Source organism: Panthera onca, chromosome F1 (assembly GCF_046562875.1).
Source record: "Panthera onca isolate mPanOnc1 chromosome F1, mPanOnc1 haplotype 2, whole genome shotgun sequence".
Lineage (NCBI taxonomy): Eukaryota > Metazoa > Chordata > Mammalia > Carnivora > Felidae > Panthera > Panthera onca.
In genome coordinates, this window is record NC_138355.1 from 61,718,478 (window position 1) to 61,724,915 (window position 6,438).

The window sequence follows — 6,438 nt, forward strand, 5'->3', positions numbered from 1 at the left end:
CAGCAACTTCTTACTCAATATGTCTCTGGAGGCAAGGGAAACAAAAGCAAAAATGAACTACTAGGACCTCATTAAAATAAAGTGCTTCTGCACAGTGAAGGAAACAATCAGCAAAACTGAAAGGCAACCAACAGAATAGGAGAAGATATTTGCAAATGACATGTCAGATAAAGGGTTAGTATCCAAAATCTATAAAGAACTTACCAAACTCAACACCCAAAAAAAAAATAATAATAATCCAGTGAAGAAATGGGCAAAAGACATGAATAGACACTTCTCCAAAGAAGACATCCAGATGGCCAACTGACACATGAAAAAATGCTCCACATCACTCATCACCAGGGAAATACAAATCAAAACCACAATTAGATACCACCTCACACCTGTCAGAATGGCTAACATTAACAATTCAGGCAACAACAGATGTTGGCGAAGATGTGGAGAAAGAGGATCTCTTTTGCATTGATGGTGGGAATGCAAACTGGTGCAGCCACTCTTGAAAACAGTATGGAGGCTCCTCAAAAAACTAAAAATAGAACTACCCTACGACCCACCAATTGCACTACTAGGTATTTATCCAAGGGATACAAGTGTGCTGTTTCGAAGGGACACATGCACCCCAATGTTTACAGCAGCACTATCAACAATAGCCAAAGTATGGAAAGAGCCCAAATGTCCATCGATGGATGATGGATAAAGAAGATGTGGCATATATATATATATATATATATATATATATATATATATATATATAAAGAAGATGTGGTATATATATACTCAGTATATATATATATATAATGTATACACACATACACACACAACATATATACAATTGCTGAGTATTACTCAGCAATCAAAAAAGAATGAAATCTTGCCATTTGCAACTACATGGATGGAACTGGAGGGTATTATGCTAAGTGAAATTAGAGAAAGACAAATATCATATGACTTCACTCATGTAAGGACTTTAAGAGACAAAACAGATGAACATAAGGGAAGGGAAACAAAAATAATATAAAAACAGGGAGGGGAAAAAACATAAGAGACTCATAAATATGGAGAACAAACTGAGGGTTACGGGAATGGTTGTGGGAGGGGGGATGGGCTAAATGGGTAAGGGGCACTGAGGAATCTACTCCTGAAATCACTGTTGCACTATATGCTAACTAATTTGGATGTAAATTTTTAAAAAAATAAAATTAAAAAAATATATCGATCTATTTAACATTCTACTTCCCTCTGCCTGGAACAGCCCTACCCTTTTTCCTGCCTTAATTCTCCCTCCCTTAGCTAACCTCATTCATTTCGGGGGGCTAGTGTAACTATCACTTCCCCCAGAAGTCCGTCAGCTCTCCAGGTCTGGGTTAGGAGACCCTCTTATGAGTCCCCAAAGCACTGTATACTTCCCACATCATAGCTCTTTGAGGCCCCATTCATGGTCCTTCCCATTCCTACTTCCACCTAAATCCTAGGAGATAAGCACATCCATGCAGATAAACCACCCATCTGATAATCCCAACAATGTGATCTTGAAGTTCATGGATCTCCCTAACTCTACTCAGTTACTGCCCTGCATTTGGATAACCCATCCTCACAACGCTCTCGGTTTTGTCATCACCCAAAAATCTTAAACTCCAATATTCTACTCTCTGGCCATATTTGCCTACCTTTTCAGTTTTTGCACTTCCTTATTCCATCCATTTTGCTTGATTTCTGGCCTCACAGAATGTTCCAGTTTCTTGCTTCCCCATTTTTTTTCAACAAGCAATGCTTTTTCTTCCCTGACAATCCCACACCCTCAGACAGGTTATCTGAACTCTTCTGTCTGCTAACCTTGATTACCTTACATCTCTCAGTCTCTTCCCATGTTGCTCAGGAAAATCCCAACCTTGAATCAATGCTCCAGTCTTCCTTCTCCATCCCTATACCCACCCATCAGCTGCACACTGCTGACAAAAACCAGGATGTCCTCAGAGTTGGCTCCATTACATATTCATGGCTTCAAAATTTATTTGAGCCTCGAGCACCATGCATCAAACCCTTGACTTGTTCTTGGTCAGCACCCTTTTACATTCTCCACAGTAATTATTCCAAGTGTTTACCATTCTGTTTGTATCCCTTAAGTTTCTTTCTTCCCGTGGATGATCTTTCCTCATATTTCATCAATGAAACTGAGATTATAAATGGAATCTCCCTCATCTTTGTGCATGCCTATGTATTAATTTGGATACCTTCCCTCCAACCTCAGAAGATGTGGTATCATTCCTCTCATTAATTGTCAACCTTTCACCTGGGACCTTTCTCCTACCTCCCCGAGCACTGTCTCCTCCATAAGTTACTCCCATGCTCTCTCTCTTCCATGGACAGCATGAAAGAAACACAGGCATCATCCCAGCCTTCAAATAATGTAAAATCTCCTAGGAGAAACAAGATTAAGGGACACTGGGCCAAATAATAAAGCAGATGGGTAAAATCCTGAACCTAATATAGGTTCTCATGAATCTACCCAATCATAAAATGCCAATACTGGGAGAGATCACAAGGTCATCTGGTACACCTGTCCAAGGCAGGCATCCAACTAAATGGACCAAGAAAGACAGTTGTCTCACCCTCCATTAAAAACCTCCAGGGACTGAAACTCCAACAAGTTTCCACCCCAAATTGGCAGTTATACTGTCTTTAAGAGCATTCAGAAGGGATATATTTTGATGGTGAGCCAACCCTTTCAATTTTCTCCTATTTTATAAAATGCCTCATTCAAAAAGACCACAAGGCAATCAACTAAAATTACTTTCTGGAAATGAATAATGTGAAACTCTGGGAAAGTACAGTCAGCCTCAGAACTATCAGAGTTACAATAGATCAATTTCTTTTTGGAGGATTTAATGGCCTTTGGAAGATAACCTAAAAGAGTGGGGTGACCTTTGCCTGGTAGCTGAGGGTAATCTGAGCATTTCTGGACACACACACGCGTACACACACACACACACATTGTCCCAAACAGAATCTCTGATGTCCCTCCGTCCCTCAGCTTTTTCATTTCTCCCTAGGAAGCTCAGTCTGAAGCCTTGAAATCTGCCTGGCCTGCTCAGTGGAAGTCATCCAAACCTATCCAGTGACTGACAGAAGCTTTGCAACAAGGGCATAACCCTGGACAGTGAGCCAAACCCAATGCAGGAATCACTAAGCTGATGCTTTCCATTGGCTATGGAGCAACTCCCTTTTCCTGTAACCTACAGCATCACAAATATCCACAGACAGACCCTGGAGCTGCAGAGTAAAGACCACTGCACAGAGGCAGCCAGAATCCCCCAAAGAAGATTCCTTCCAATGAATGTGAGACCTTCTGTAATAGTCATTAGCAGAATAGAGCCATGTTCTACTGTTCCTACTTATAAATATTTTCCTATAATATAGCCAAACTTTATGTCCAAGATATATATCTTCCAGATTTTCCACTCCAAGATATACATCCCCCAGATATTTCTTCTTGGAAGAATTTAGTCACTGAAATATATAAAGGCTTCAAGCTATTAGAAAACAGTGCAGTAGTTTATTATAAAGAACAGGGAACCAAATTAAGGACAGGACTGAGAACCTAGACCTGTCTCTACCACTAATGGTATGATGATGAGCAAGCCCAAGTCATCTGTAACCATGACCACAAAATAGAGAAAAATTAGAGAACTAGGGACACAGCCTAGTTCTATATTATATGTGTGTGTGTGTGTGTGTTATATGGCATTATTAATGTTGCATATTTATAAAATAGACTTTATTTTTAATAAAAAATCTTAATGACAATGTATTCATTTCAAGTCATCAGCTCCTCCCATCAATTTGAGAAACATCATGGCATGGAAGAAAACGGTACTATATGGGGAGTCATTTCACCTCATTTCAGAGAGAAATCCAAGGCCCAGAAAAGCTAAGTGACTTATCCAAGATCTCATAGCTTTCAAATGGCTGGGTCCAAATTCCAACTTAAGTCTTCTGATTCAAATAAGGTTCATTCTCTATAAAAGTAAAATGCTACAGGCTCTTCATAGCTTATCAGTCAGACTTTCTAGCTATTGTCCCTCTTAGAATATTCTTCCAAATGACAATATCACATGCATCTCATTAGCAAACTCTACCTCAAATTGAAAGCTTCCCTGAAGACCGCCAAGCTCTACCTTCTCTATTGCGTCCACTGTCTCCAGCCTCAGTGCTGAATTTACGTAATTCTGCAAAATCATTTGCATATATGATAGCTATTCAAGGAGAATAAGACAGGGGGACTTGCTGGTATAACAGGCGTAGTTTGGTGATTTTGCTGGTAGCTCAGCAGACTATTAGAAATGTGTACTTTGCATTAGGTATGACTGTTTTAGCGTACTCTTCAAGAAAAATGGCCACGTTTCTAGACCATAATGGTTAAAGAGTTCTCCATGGAAAGATCTTCAAACAAAATACTTTTGTACAGATATAAGTCACCAACTTACTAAAGCTTACATGAAGTTCTTTGGAATGTAAGGACCTATTAAAAGAATGAGTTAAGGAAGCCTGGGTGGCTCAGTCAGTTAAGGGTCCAACTTCAGCTCAGGTCAGGACCTCTCGGTTCATGGGTTCAAGCCCCATGTCAGGCTCTGTGCTGATAGCTCAGAACCTGGACCCTGCTTCAGATTCTGTGTCTCCCTCTCTCTCTGCCCCTCTCCCATTCACGCTCTCTCTTTCTCGCTCTCTCTCTCTCTCAAAAACAAACTCTGAAAAAAAGATTTTTTAATGGGTTAGAGCAGTGTTGTCCAGTACAAACATAATGCAAGTAATTTTAAATCTTCTGGTAGCCACAATTTTTAAAAGTAAAAGGAAATAGGCATATCTGACTGGCTCAGTCGGTAGAGCCTGAGACTCTTGACTTTGGGGTCGTGAATTCAAGCCCCATGTTGGAGGTAGAGTTTACTTTAAAAAGAGTAAAAGGAAATAGGTGAAATTGATTTTAGTAATATATGTTACTTAACTCAATGTAGCCAAAATATTCTCATTTCGTTTTTTTAATGTTTGTGTATTTATTTGTTTTTGAAAGAGAGAGAGAGAGAACATGCAGTATGTGAGCAGGGAAGGGTCAGAGTCAGAGGGAGGCAGAGGGTCCCAAGCAGGGATTCAATGTGCGGCTCAAACTCACAAATCATGAGATCATGACTAAGCTGAAATCAAGAGTCGGCTGCTTAACCAACTGAGCCACGCGAGTGCTCCAAAAATATTATCATTTCAACATATAATCGACATAAAAACTATTAACAAGGTGGTTTACATTCTTTTTATATTCATACTAAGCCTTAGAAATCTAGACTAGCCATTTTAAAGTGATCAATAGCTACACATTGCCAATGGCCACTATATTGAACAGAGCAAGGTTAAAGACATCTACTCATTCAGGCGGATACTCATGGTGTGTGTTTACGGGGGAAATGTACGGTAGAGGATATTAAACAGTAAGAGCTCATGTTTAGGGGAAAAAAGAACCTATACATATCAGATCTGTTTGTATAGGCTCGGAGGAGTACGAAGAAAGATGTTAAAGAGTGTATACAATAGACTTTTAACACTGGTGATTTCATAAGAATAGGATTTAAGGAGGCTGTGTCATAGATCAGCTGTTACTAGCTATTTCATACACACCTTTGTATTGTTTCACATACTACAATGATCCTATATTAATTTTGCAATTTTTCTTTAACCTACTAAATAAATGGGCAAACGCTGGGGGGAGAATTTAAGAAGAGGAGAGTTTTAGTTGATAGAGCAACCAGGTAGGACACAAGCTTTCAAGAAAAAGGAAAATTGAAGAAAATGTATATTTTACTCAACCCACATAATGACAAAACAAATCTGTTTGGAGGTTATGTAGAAAAATAGTAAGTTGTCATTTTAACCTTAGAATCAAAGAATATTAAGGAAGCAGTAGTCACTGCCTCCCCCTGACCCATCAAAGGAACTCTTTTACCTCACCTTGAAAGGTAGACACTTGGTGTCTTACCAGATACAGCCGATGCTAAAAGGTCACTCCTTAGCCAGGAATCCCATTCCATCCCAACTGCCTATCCTCCTGACCAAGGTTCCACTCCACATTCAAATGAAAGTTCCACAACTTAAAGAGTCAATAACAGGGCAGAAGTACTAAGACACAGCCCTAGTCAGCCCAAGTCTTCTGGATACACTGAGGGATGGGAGGCACACCATAGGGTAGGGTATCAATATAGTTCTGAAGGTAGATGAGGATCACCAAGCCCAAGCCCATCCCAATAGAGAAGGGCCAGGAACAGGTGAGAGAAAGGAGTTCAAGGACATCCCAGGCTAGATCCCCAAGATCACCCTCACCACCACTCCTTGACAATTCTGCTGCCTTTCTTTATAATTCACCAAATTATGGCATAATCTTTGTACGGTGGAAAGTGA

At 39.9% G+C, this 6,438-nt stretch overlaps 1 long non-coding RNA gene across 2 annotated transcripts in view; it reads right to left on the reverse strand.

Moving 5' to 3' along the window:
* Positions 1-6,063, reverse strand: part of LOC132686561 (uncharacterized) — a 285,206-nt gene extending 279,143 nt beyond the window's left edge. For both annotated transcript variants that reach the window (XR_009613761.3, XR_009613760.3), the window contains exon 1: positions 5,992-6,063. This is a non-coding gene — a long non-coding RNA (uncharacterized LOC132686561). The remainder of the gene's footprint in view (positions 1-5,991) is intronic.
* Positions 6,064-6,438: the final 375 nt, after the last annotated feature.